The 13,677-nt window shown below is 36.8% G+C and overlaps 1 pseudogene; it reads left to right on the top strand.

Moving 5' to 3' along the window:
• The first annotated feature begins 11,955 nt into the window (after window positions 1–11,955).
• Window positions 11,956–12,327, top strand: LOC126013911 (40S ribosomal protein S25-like; annotated as a pseudogene).
• Window positions 12,328–13,677: the final 1,350 nt, after the last annotated feature.

Raw genomic sequence — 13,677 nt, 5'->3', positions numbered from 1 at the left:
ATTCATAACATCTATAACCTAAAAATAGAAACTACCAATTAAATTTGATTTTTTTATAAAAATGATCACTTGTTTTTTTTAAATTTTTGGACCTATCTCCAATTCAATTCATTTTTAATATAAATATTTCCCATGTAATATTGATATACTAAAAACATTGCTTATCTAAAAGCCAAATATTACTAATTGGGACTTACTCTTCAAGTCTGTATTCTCTCTTAAACATATTTGTAAGAGAATTTAAAATTCTCTCTTAAACACTTGGGGGACTGTAAAGAGAATACAGCAGGTAGTGTGTTTGCATTGTACATGGTCAACAGATGTTCAATCTACAGAAACCCATATGAAGTTTTTAGCATCTCTATTAATTCATGAGTGCAGAGTCAGGAGTAACAACTGAACAACATCAGATGTGACCCAAATAAATAAATGAATAAATAAATTGATTAGGGGGAAGCAGAATGATAGAACAGCAGGTAGGGTGATTGCCTTGTATGCAGCTGACCAAGATTAGATCTCTGACATCCCATATGATCCCCAAAGCTGCCAGGTATGATTCCTGAGAGGAGAGCTATGCATAGTCTCTGAGCTCAGCCAGGTGTGCCCTTCCCCCCAAAAATACAAATGAATAAGCAACAAAAAAAAAATGCATGCATCTCACTTGCTTGTCTATATCTCTGTTTTCTCCACTATGAAAAAAACTGTGTTCTATCACATATTTTTATTTTTTTCTCTCCCCTTTCTCTCTAAGTCTCAATAAAAAAAAACTATCTTATCTTTTCTATATTTGTACATGTATAAACCTTCACTACATATATGTATGTGATTTGTTTTTGCATATATTTATATCTTAAAATATCAAGGACAGAGTTTGAATTGAAAAGAGGTTTATAAACCCAGCCAAGAGTATAGCCAGGAGAGAAAAATAAAAGGATTGTCGGCCAACAACAATGAGAGCAGCTCTGGGCTGTGGATGGAGTTTGGACTAAAGCACAATTTTGAATTGAACTGAGGTGAGTGACCCATTCAAGAACATAGCTGGAAGAAGGGGCAAAAAATGAAATGTTGACCAACAATGGTGGAAATGATAATGGGCTGTGGACTAAAAAAGATCTATTTTGAATGGAACTGAGATATCTAAGTCCAGCCAAAAGTGCAGCCATTCCACTTAACTCTGTGGTTGTACATTTCTTCTATTCAAGAAGCCCTGCCACAACACATAAAATCCAGCACCACACTATAAAGGTCACAAAGGAAAAACAATGCAAAACCCTACACCACCTTGTGACTGAAGATGCTAGTTCTGAAGACCCAACCAACATCAGCCATCTACTTAACTTCTTTTCTTAGGTCTTTAGAAAGGAAATTTTAAGGCTATTCAAGAATGGACAGCTCTTAAAAATAAAGAATTTCCCCAATACTTACTGTGCCTTTGCAACAAACATAAAACAACAGAACAAAAAACCTTACCATACCAGCCCCCTCTTTCTCTTTATTTTCTCTTTTTCTTTTTTTCTTCTTTGAAATTTATATTTATAGCTTCTAGACAAGGGCTCCCGCCCACTTTTTTGTTTTTGTTTTTTTAACAGAACTATAGAACATGAAACATCTTATTCTGCCTCATATTTCTATGTCTTCCTACAAATTGAGGGGGGAAAAGTGGATGGTACCAGGGGCAAAGCAGTCTCATGAGCATTGAGGAAAAATAAAAAATGATCAGACCTATATACCCAACCCAAAGTCAACAGCAATAGAATCAAGAGTCCCAAACCAAGCTATTCACAAAAGGAACCTGTTACACTAGCAGTCTAAGGGGCTAAGTGTACATATGGGATGCATGCCAGGAATAGTGGCAGAGCATTGTCAACACTGGTAGTGGAAATTGCTCTAATTCATTGTCACTATGTACCTTAAATATAACTTTGAGAGACATATATTTTTTTTAAAAAATCAAATTTTAAAAAGTAAAAAAAAAAAGAGGATATGAGAGTAGAAATGAGAAAACTTCAAGCAGGGCTAAAAAATATGGTGGGTGAAAAGAAACTCATCAGAAAAGTAATAGCTGCTGAGAACAGAATTCGGTGAGCTGGAAGATAAGCTGCACAACACTTTCATTCAGCAAAATAAAATGGAAGAGTCTTAAAATAAATGAACAAAAAATGGAAATTGTCCTCAAAATAAGCAAATAGAAAACAATAGGCATTTTGGGATAAATTTATGAAAAACAACAGAAGAATCATTGGGGTCCAGAGGGCCAGGAAGAAAACCCCTATGAAGAAGCAACAAAGACATTATCGTTGAGAAATTCCCAGAGCTGAAGAACACTTGCATCCTTATCCTGGATGCCCAATTAATACCAAGTAAAAGAGGTCCAAATAAAAGCACCCGAAGGTACATACTTGTCACAATGATGAAACCATAGATAGAATAGCAAAGAGGAAAATTAGATAGAAAGAAACAAATTTAAGATTTACAGCAGATTTACAAGCAACCATTCAGGCCTGAAGCCAGTGGTGGAATATAGTGAAGAAAAATAAATTAAAGCTTCACCAAGAAAATTTCATCCAGCCAGAATGTCACTCAAGTTTAAAGGAAGGCTAATCTGCTTCATGAATAATCAACAGCTCAAAAACTTCACAGAGTCAAAACCAACCTTAAAAGAAGAACTGGAATCTACATTAAGGCAAGGCAGGTCTCACAAACACATCACACTTCTAGGAAAAGATAACACAAAAACCTCATGACAATAATATCTCTCAACATCAATGGATTAAATGCACCAATTAAGACACACACTGGCAAAAGGAATTGAAATAATTGAATCTGACATTTTACTGCCTGCAAAAAACACATCTGAATAATCAGAGCAAGCACAGGCTCAAAAGTTGGAGAATCACTTATGCAAACAACTCCCTTACAAACCAACAACAGTGGGAGCAGCTCTGGGCTGTGGATGGAGTTTGGACTAAAGCACAATTTTGAATTGAACTGAGCTGAGTGGCCCATCCAAGAACATAGCTGGGAGAAATAGACATTGCTTAATAATTAAGGGATTTGTACACTAGGAAGAAATTGCATTCCTAAATATGTATGCTTGCAATGAGGCACCAGCAAAATACTTAAAACAACTGCTAATAATAGAGTTAAAGAAAGACATCAATAGAAACACAATAATACTGAGAGACTTCAAAATAGCCCTGTCACCTCTTGATAGATCAACTGTGCTAAAACTTAACAAGAATATACTGGCTTTAAAGGAAGAAATGGAAGAGAGTGTGGCTTATTAGATCTATATAGGTCTTTTTATCCCCAGAAAGCTGAATACACATTCTTCTCCAATGCACATAAGACATTCTCCAAGATAGAACACATGCTGGTCCATAGAATATACCTCCATAAAATCAATAGTATAGACATTGTATAGACTATCTTCTCAGACCATGATGCACTGAAAATAGAAGTGAATTACAAACAAAAACAAAAAAAACATCTTTAACACATGGAAATTAAACATCTCTCTACTGAATAACAGTGGGTCAGGGATGAAATCAAGGAGAAAACCAAAATATTCCTGGAAATAAATAAGAATAAATATATATATCAGAACTTGTGAGATATAGCAAAAGTGGTATTAAGAGGAAAATTTATAGCATTGCAATCATTTGTTAGGAAGGAAGAAAAGGCCTACATAAGTAACTTAATGATAAACTCAAAAATTGGAAAAATATCAACAAAATGAACAAAAAAATAGGCAAATGGAAGGAAATAATAAAGCTTTGAGCAGAAATTAACAAGCTGAAACAAAAAATCAATAAAAGCAAGAATTGGTTCTTTTAAAATAATTAACAGAATTGATAAACCATTAGCAAGAATCACAAAGAAAGAAACTTAATAAACCGATAAAGAAATAAAAGGGGGAAGTCACTATAGATACTACAGAAATTCAGAAGGTAATCAGAGATTACTTTGAGAATTTTTACGCCACTAAAGAAGAGAACCTGGAATAAATGAATTAATTCGTGAAGCCCTATAACCTTCCAAGATTGAACCAGGATGATCTGGAATATCTCAACAGACCAATAACTATTAGTGAAATTATATGATGATCAAATGACTTCCACAAAACAAAATCTCAGGTGCAGATGGATTCACTGGTGAATTCTTTCCATTTTTTTTTGTTTGTTTTTGGGTCACACCCGGCAGCACTGAGGGGTTACTCCTAGCTCTATGCTCAAATATCGCTCCTGGCAGGCTCGGGGGACCATATGGGATGCCAGAATTTGAACCATCATCCTTCTGCATGCAAGGCAAATACCCTATCTCCATGCTATCTCTCCAGCCCCTCTTTCAAATATTTAAAGAGTACCTACTGTCAATCTTTTTCAGTCTCTTCTAGGAAATGGAAGAAATGGAAACACTCCCAAATTGTTTCTATGAAGCTAATATCACCCTGATACCAAAAGCAGACGAGAGAGAGAGAGAGAGAGAGAGAGAGAGAGAGAGAGAGAGAGAGAGAGAGAGAGAGAGAGAGAGAGAGAGAGAGAGAATTACAAGCTGATATCCCTGATGAACGCAGATACAAGGTACCACAAACTGGATGGCCTAACGCAATAGAAAGTTCACCTCCCAGTCCTGAAGATTAACAATTCTGAAATCCAGTTTCCTTCTAGAGACTTCAAGTGAGAATCTATTTCATGTCTTTCTTTAACTTCCCGATCTTTGCTAGAAATCTTTGATATTATTCTTTGGCTTCCAGCTCAACAATCCAATTTTTGTTTCTCTTGTTTTATGGGCTTCTGCCCCCTATGTCTCCTCTGTGTCTTTGTATGATCAAGAATACCTGTTGTTGGACTGGGTCTGTGCTAATACAATATGACTTCATCTGAATTTATAGGACTTCAAGAATTAATTCATTTCTTCCAGGTTCTCTTCCTTAGTGACATAAATATCCCTAATTGTGTTCTCTCCTAAGGCCAGAGCAATATTGAAATAGGTAGGATATTTGCTTTGTATGCAGTTTTCTTGAGTTCAATTCCTGACATCCAATATGGTCTCACAAACTTGCTGAAAGTGATTCCTTCACATGGGTTTTATGTGCAATCTGATAGATTATCTTCTGGATATGGAAATTATCAAAAACCTTTAACATAAATCAATACCAATTGCTTCTTTGTTTGAAGACGTAGAAATAGAATGTCAGACAATAGAGAGAATTTATCATTTACTTTAGCTGCTCTAGAGAATTCTAGAACTGGTGACAGTTCACATCTAGAAGCAAAGTTGAGAAATACTAGTTAGGAAACCCTGGACTGGACTGTGGTGACAGACATTGTTGGGGTATCAGGTTGTGGGAAGTTTACAACACATCATTATCAAGAGTCTAATGACAGGGTTTGAGTTCCACATTACTTGTCTTCACAACAATTTTTTTCCCATTTCTATCTCACTTAGTTCACAATTATTCCTCCCAATTTTTTCCCTGCTTGTGCTCTTCCAAAATGTCAGTCAATAATGAACAGACCCCAGTTTTAGGTTGGGAGGTAAAGAATAAAATAACATGAAGACAGAGTTGTGAAGCAGAAAGGTTGTTTCTTCAGGGAGAAGACAAATATCAGAGAGTATTTGTCCCCATATAAAAAGTTTATATGGTCCCCTGAGCCTGCCAAAAGCAATTTCTGAGGGCAGAACCAGGAGTAACCCCTGAAAACCTCTGGATGAGGCCCCCCCCCTCAAAAGTTTAAAGGTTTATATTTTTAAAAATATAGAGATGGGCAGGAAACTCAAAGAGATTATTATGGTATTTAATGATCCATGGCAAAGTATTTCCTACAAAAGTACAGATGTTGGTATCTATCAAGAAAGATGCTCTATAAGCGAATTTCAAGAGTGCATTATTGTAAATTCTTTGTCACATGTAGGATTTGGTGTCACTGAGTTCATGTTCACTTGGGAAAGTTTCTTTGTTCTTAAAAGACAACTCCTATATTATTAATGGTGAATCTTTGCCAATATGACTCCATGAGAACTTTCTGCTCTCATACAGTGCCTTCATTCCAAAGATACCCAAAAGAGACAGAAGTACATGAGTTCCTTTGAAGTGTGATTGGGCAGTGGTGGGGAAAGATTATTCACAGAAATTTCATATAGATTAACTACATATTAGATTAGATTAGATTTTAGATTAAATATTAGACTCTGGTCTTGCTGTGAGAGATTTTCCAAACACAGAATTGGGAATATTCTTTAGGTACCACATAAAAATCCTCCCAATCCTAACATTAGATTTTGCTCATCATTCATTTTTTGTAAATCCCTCTGACCTGATCTTTGGATTCTCTAGCTAATTTGCTATTTAGTTATTTTGTCTGGAGTTTCTTTTCTCTTTCCATAACAACTCTCATATGCATATTTTATTATAACAGAATTTAGCTCTTTTGTTTTAATTTTATACCTTATGGACTTATATAGGAACCGCTGTTTTTTATTCATGTCATATAAATATATTTTACTATGAAAAAAATTGTACCTAACCTAAAAATAAATTGTACTGCCCCTCTCTGTAGAGAGATCTTTGAACTACTTATGCATAAATACAAGTTTTGTTTTTCTTATTCCTTCAGCTAACTATATAATTATTGTATTTTTATAAATATGTGTTTATATATATCCATATATGTGTATGGGTTTATTATAAATATCTGTATAATTTATGTAATGTAAACACACCTACATGTATACATAGAAAGAAAGAGATATTTGGAATGGAATTACCACAACTCTTTATAAGGCCTAATAGTTGTTATTTCTCAAAAGTTCAATCAAAGAAATTTTGGTTTTTTATCTTTTTTAAAGAACAGTATCATTTAAACAATAAATTAGGATAGCAATAATATTTAGAGACAATAGAAACAAAAGCCTGTAAAACTGGTCCATGGGAGAAAGTTTGCTACAAGTTGAGGGATGCACTTAGGACAGAGAAGGAACCACTATGACAATGGTAGTTGGAAATGATCACTCTGGACAAGAAATGGTTACTGAAAGGAGGTAAAATGTATACATGGTAACTTTTCAGTAACAGTATACAAACCACAGTGCCTAAAAGGATAAAAGGAGGGGCCAGAACGATAGCACAGTGATAGGGCATTTGCCTTGCAAGCAGCCAATCCAGAAAAGACTGTGGCTCAAATCCAGGCGTCCCATATGGTTCCCCAAGCCAGAGCGATTTCTGAACGCATAGTCAGGAATAGCCCTTGAGTGTCACTGGGTGTGACCCAAAAACTAAAAAAAATGGATAAAGGGTAAAGGTAAAGAGGGAGAGAGAGACACACAGAGAGAGAGGAGGAAGAAGAATAAATAGAAGGAGGAGGAGGAGGAGGAGGAAGAGGAGCTGGAGGAAAAGGAGAAGGAGAAGGAGGAGGAGGAAGAAGAAGAGAAGGAGAGAAAGAAGAAGGATGAGGTGGAGAAGGAGGAGGAGGAAGAGGGGAAGTAGGAGAAGGAGAAGAAGAAGGATGAGGTGGAGGAGAAGGAGGAGGAGGAGAAGAAGGAGGTGGAGGAGAAGGAGGAGGAGGAAGAGAAGAAGGAGGAAGAGGAGGAAGATAAGAAGAAGGAGGAGGAGTAGGAGGAGAAGGAGGAGGAGAAGAAGGAGGAGAAGGAGAAGGATGAGGAGGAGAAGTAGGAGGAGAAGAAGGAGAAGGAGAAAAAGGATGAGGAGGAGAAGGAGGAGGAGGAGAAGAAGAAGAAGAAGAAGAAGAGGAGGAGGAGGAAGAGGAGGAGAAGGAGGAGCAGGAGGAACAGGAGGAGGAGGAAAAGATGAAGAAGAGGAAGAAGAAGGAGGAGGAGGAGAAGAAGGAGGAGAAAGAGGAGCAGGAGGAGCAGGAGGAGGAAGAGAAGGAGAAGAAGAAGAAGAAGAAGAAGAAGAAGAAGAAGAAGAAGAAGAAGAAGAAGAAGAAGAAGAAGAAAGAGGAGGAAGAGGAGGAGAAGGAGGAGGAATAGGAGGAGGAGAAGATGAAGAAGAGGAAGAAGAAGAGGAGGAGGAGGAAGAGGAGAAGGAGGAGAAGGAGGAGCGGAGAAGCAGGAGGAGCAGGAGGAGGAGGAGGAGGAGAAGAAGAAGAAGAAGAAGAAGAAGAAGAAGAAGAAGAAGAAGAAGAAGAAGAAGAAGAAGAAGAAGAAGAAAAGAAGAAGAAGAAGAAGAAAAGAAGAAGAAGAAGAAGAAAAGAAGAAGAAGAAGAAGAAAAGAAGAAGAAGAAGAAGAAGAAGAAGAAGAAGAAGAAGAAGAAGAAGAAGAAGAAGAAGAAGAAGAAGAAGAAGAAGAAGAAGAAGAAAAGAAGAAGAAGAAGAAGAAGAAGAAGAAGAAGAAGAAGAAGAAGAAGAAGAAGAAGAAGAAGAAGAAGAAGAAGAAGAAGAAGAAGAAGAAGATCTGCTACAGGGACAGGCTAGTGTGGAGAGGAGGAAAAAAATCAAGGTGGCAGAAAAACTCAATTAGGAACAACTTTTGAACTATATCTCATGATATAGCCATAAAAATTAAAAAAAATTTTAATTACATTATTGTAGTTTTAGATTAAGAAAAATCATTCAGCAAAATTCAACAACTTTTTATGATAAAACTCTGAACAGAAAGGGAAATAAAGGAACATTTATTCAATATAGTGAAAGCCACCTACAACAAACCCACAGTTAACACTCTTCTCAGTGGTAAATGCTTTTCTTCTAAGATAAGGAACAATATAAGGATGTTCACTCTCATCACTATTATTTATTGCTATATAGATGGAACCCAACTTTATTGGGTTGAGTGTGGGCATCCTCCCTCACCTTCTTGTATTTCCAAAAGGCCTGGCAGCTAAAAACATGCTTCACCAAAGCTACAGTATAAGCCACAATGCTTGAAATTCCTGAACCCCACCGAAACATATGAGCCAGGTGACAACTCCAAAAATTGTAATACTGTCATCCCAGTAGGACACACTGATTTAGATGCCATTATGTGTTTGAAATCATATAATATCCAGAAACAAAATAAGTAACAGAAAGATCAACTAGCAACAAAAGCTTAGTAAACTTGCTGACAATGACTTAACAACTTATGTATTTGTATTGCAAATACAAATATTAACTTATTGTATTGCAAAATACAATAATTTTCACAAGTTTTCTTCTTATTCTATATTTCCCCTTCTTTTCTTTCTTTATTTAAAAAGTTAGTTTACTCCCACTTACCTGGAAAAATGTATTATGATAAGTTATGTAATACATAGCTTTTAAATAAAGTAATTTTATATATGTATATATAAAATATACATAATACAATATATATTTTATATGCACATATATATGAAGTCTCCTCAACAAATGCTTTCAGGAAAACTGGTTAGCAACAAATTAAATGAAGCTGGACCCTAGTCACACAGAAGTTAATTCAATGAGCCAGAGCAATAGTATAGGACAGGGGAGGCGAACAAGTTCGATATAAAGAGCCAAAATTTTCAACTGTGAGAGTCAGAGAGTCACACCACGCAGTGACCTGCCAAAACAGACAAACACTCACACAAAAGCATCTAATTTTAACAATAATCTATGAAACACATATTGCATTTTGCCATTTTGAGTGAGGGTCAAAATCCTGAAGTGATGGTGAAGGTATGCTGCGTCCTCCACACTAAGAACTAAGGGCCAGATGTGACCCAACATGTGCCACACGGGTCCCCCGCTCGCTGGCCTGTACAATTGTTCCAAGGATGGGAGATGGGAGGATGCAGCCTGGGGGCGCTCGGAGATCTCTCCTCAGAGGTCCTTCCTCGGAAGCAGCAGGACAAAATCCAAACTTGGCAAAGAGCCACAGGATACAAAATCATGAGAAGAGGCAAAGAGCCGCATTCATTTTGGCCGGGAGCCGCATGCGGCTCGAGAGCCGCGTATTCACCACCCCTGGTATAGGAGTTAAGGTGTTGACTTTACATGAGGTTGATAAGGTTCAATCATTGGTACCATATATGGCACGCTGCGCACTCCCAAGACTAATCCCTAAACACAGAACCAAGAATAATCCTTGGGCATCAGTGTATGAAGCCCATAATCTATGTACCCCGTCAAAAAAAGGTTAATTCAAAATGGATCAATCTCTATTTTAATTGATATTGGAGTCCTTGGGGAAAAGAGATGGGTGTATTTGTGATGGATGTGGTGTTGGTATTATGTCTATGAGACCATTCTTAATAATATTATAAATAGATGCCCAGAGTATTAGCATGGTAGGTAGAGCATTTACCTTGTACACAGCTGACCTGGGTTCTATCCCTGGTACCCCATATGGTCCACTGAGCCTACCAGAAGCAATTTCTGAGCACAGAGCCAGGAGTATGCCCTGAGATTCATTTGGTATGGACCCAAAAAAAAAATAATCATACCATAAACCAAAAAATTTTAAATAAATATATTAAAAACAAAATGTATAAAATTCCTTAATAATCATAAAATACTTTAAAATGCTTTGAGAAAAACATAGACAGATATTGACCTCTCAGTGCTATTCTCAAAGGAGTCTTCAGTGATTCATCCGAACCAGCAAAGAATGAAAAAGCAAAATGAACAAAGAAGAGTATATCAAACTAAAATTTGATGTGAAATGTAATGTGAATTTGATGTGAAACTGTTCTGTGAAAGACATGTAATTTAAAATTAAAAAGACACCCTATTAAATGGGAGAAAATATGCACATACCATACATTCATCAAAGGGCTAATTAATATCATGAACATACTCAAAACTTACAAATCTTAACAACAACAACAATAACTCATCAAAAGATGGAGGCAGTAACTAAGCAATTCTTCCTCAAGGAAAACATAAAGAAGTCTAACAGATGAGATATCACTCCACACCAGTGAAAATGTCCTACTTCAAAAATTCTGGAAACAATCAGTGCTGGCAGGAATGAAGTGAATAATGCGCTCCTAATCACAATCTTGGCTTCAGTGTAAAACAGTACAAATACTTTTCAAAAAATTAAAAATAAACTTCCACATGAACTTCCATTGATCTCACTCTTTGGCATGTATCCCAAGAACACCAAAACATTAACAAAAACCAAATTATACTCACACACCTATATTCATTTCAGTATTATTAATAGCACCTAAGATCTGGAAACAACCCAACAGCCTAATTGAAGAGTGGATAAAGAAATTGTGAGTATCTATGGACTGGGGATGTGGCTTTGTAGTCGATCAGTTGCCTTGCAAGTGAGATCCTAGGTTTGGCTTTTAGAATCAAATAGTTCTTTAAGCACCTTCAGGAGTAAACTCATGCTCTGAGCCAGAGTAGTCCCTAAGCACTACCTTCAAATCAACCAACAAATTAAAAAAAAATGCTATGTACATACAATGGAATACTCCCCAGCTACAAGAAAAAATATATTACATTTTCTATACTGTGAATGCAACTGGGAGTGTTGAAATACAAAAGACAATGACCTATGAAAACAAAGCCTTAACTACTGCCAGCTGAAATGAAGCTGCTATAGGGTGGGCAGGGGGGAAGCAGAATAGAGAATGCTGCTGGGAAGGCATCTCTGGATGGGATAAAGAGATGGCCTGTTTCTGGAGGTGAGTATGTTGCAATAGCATTGTAAACCATAACATTAATAAGAACACCACTGTAAATCATGATACCTCATTAAGCACACTTTTATTTATTTATTTATTTATTGGTTTTTGGGTCACACCCGGCAGCGCTCTGGAGTTACTCCTGGCTCTATGCTCAGAAATCGCTCCTGGCAGGCTCATGGGATGTCGGGATTCGAACCAATGACCTACTGCGTGAAAGGAAAAGGCCTTACCTCCATGCTATCTCTCCAGCCCTAAGCACACTTTTTAAAAATATGGTAGTGGCTTCCTTTTGGTCCGACATCTTTCTTAGTGGGGCTATTATGGTAGCTGCTGTCCTCAGAGCTTCGCTATGCCTCCCAAAGCCGACAAGGAAAAAAAAGATGCCGGAAAGTCAGCCAAGAAAGACAAGGACCCGGTGAGCAAGTCCGAGGGCAAGGCGAAAAAGTAGTCCAAAGGCAAAGTTTAGGACAAGCTCAATAAACTAGTATTGTTTGACAAAGTCACCTATGACAAGCTCTGCAAGGCAGTCCCCAACTATAAGACCATAACCCTTGCTATTGTCTCTGAAAGGCTGAAGATTCGGGGGTGGGGGGGTCCCTAGCAGCCATTCAGAAGCTCCTGAGTAAATGACTTATTAAACCCGTGGCCAAACACAGAGCTCATGTGATTTACACCAGACACAAAGGGCAGAGATGCCCCAGCTGCTAGGGAAGATGCATGAGCAGGTCCCAACTGTACATTTTGAAAATTAAAACGTTCTTAAGTAAAAGAAAATGGTATAAATCAAATAAAGGAAAGAAAAATTCCTGAATGATCACTCTGGACAAAAACTGGGTACTGAAGGTGATAAAGTGACATGCATGGTACTCCTTCATTAACAATAAAATGCAAACCACAGGGTCAAAAAGGGAAAAGGGAGAAAGAGAAAAATAAATAGAAAGTGAAAAGTAAAATGCCCCAGAGGCAGGGGAGCTAAGTGGGGGGAAGGAAACTGAGGACATTGGTGGCGGGAAATGTAGACTGGTGAAGGGTGGTGTACATTGTATAACTGAAACTGAATCATACAAAAATTTTAATTTTTAATTAATATTTAATTAATAATAATTAATATTATTCTTAATTATTAAATATTTTCAATAACTAAAAATTTAAAATTGTTTAATTTCTGACTATAAAAGTAAAGTTTTTTTTTAAATTATAAGTCTTCACAATTGTATTTCAGGTACATAGTGACAATGAGTTATGGTCATTTCCACCACACATCTTGACCTCCTTACTGCATAGTTCCCAGCATGCATCTCTGGACTGCTAGTATAACAGCTCCATTTTGAATATAGCTTGTTATAGTTTGGGTCTCTTGATTCTATTGTCATTAACTTTGGTTTGGGTATTTAGATCTGACCATTGTTTGTTGTTTTTTTTAATCTTTTTAATAGCATCAAAGAGCTGAAAAAGAAAATAAATACTAAATAAGTACTAAAATAAAAAAGGAAAATAAAATCAGAGTTGACTGAACTCTGCCAATATAAAAGAAATTATTTTTGTTTATGATCTCTTATCTATCAATGTGAAATAAATTAAACTGTGTTTGTTATGTCTTTCTAGAATGAGAACACAAAAATCAAAGTTTGGGATCCATTTAGTACTGATATAAAAGATAAACCACTTCTTGCAGTCATTAAATTCAGATCCAAAAGATCTTTAACTAGATAGCCCAAGCTTATGTTCACCTCTTCACTCTTTTCATCAATTTTTAGAAATAAAGTCATTGTTGCTAAGCAGATGAGGAAATAAAGGGATAGGAATGAGAAAATAAGGAAATCCAAAAATAAAAAATAATAAAAGAAGGCTAAGGTGATAGCACAGTGGTAGGACATTTGCCTTGCATGTGGCCAAACCAGGACAGACCCGAGTTCTATCCCCCAGCATCCCATATGGTCCCCCTGAGCCTGCCAGGAGTGATTTCTGAGCACAGAGCCAGGAGTAATCCCTGAGCACCACTGGGTGTGGCCCCCCCAAAAAAAAGAAGAAAAAGAAGAGGAAGGAAGGAAGGAAGGAAGGAAGGAAGGAA

Source organism: Suncus etruscus, chromosome 7, assembly GCF_024139225.1.
Source record: "Suncus etruscus isolate mSunEtr1 chromosome 7, mSunEtr1.pri.cur, whole genome shotgun sequence".
Taxonomy (NCBI): domain Eukaryota; kingdom Metazoa; phylum Chordata; class Mammalia; order Eulipotyphla; family Soricidae; genus Suncus; species Suncus etruscus.
The sequence above is the reverse complement of the archived record's forward strand: the minus strand, read 5'-3'. Positions and strand labels throughout refer to the sequence as shown.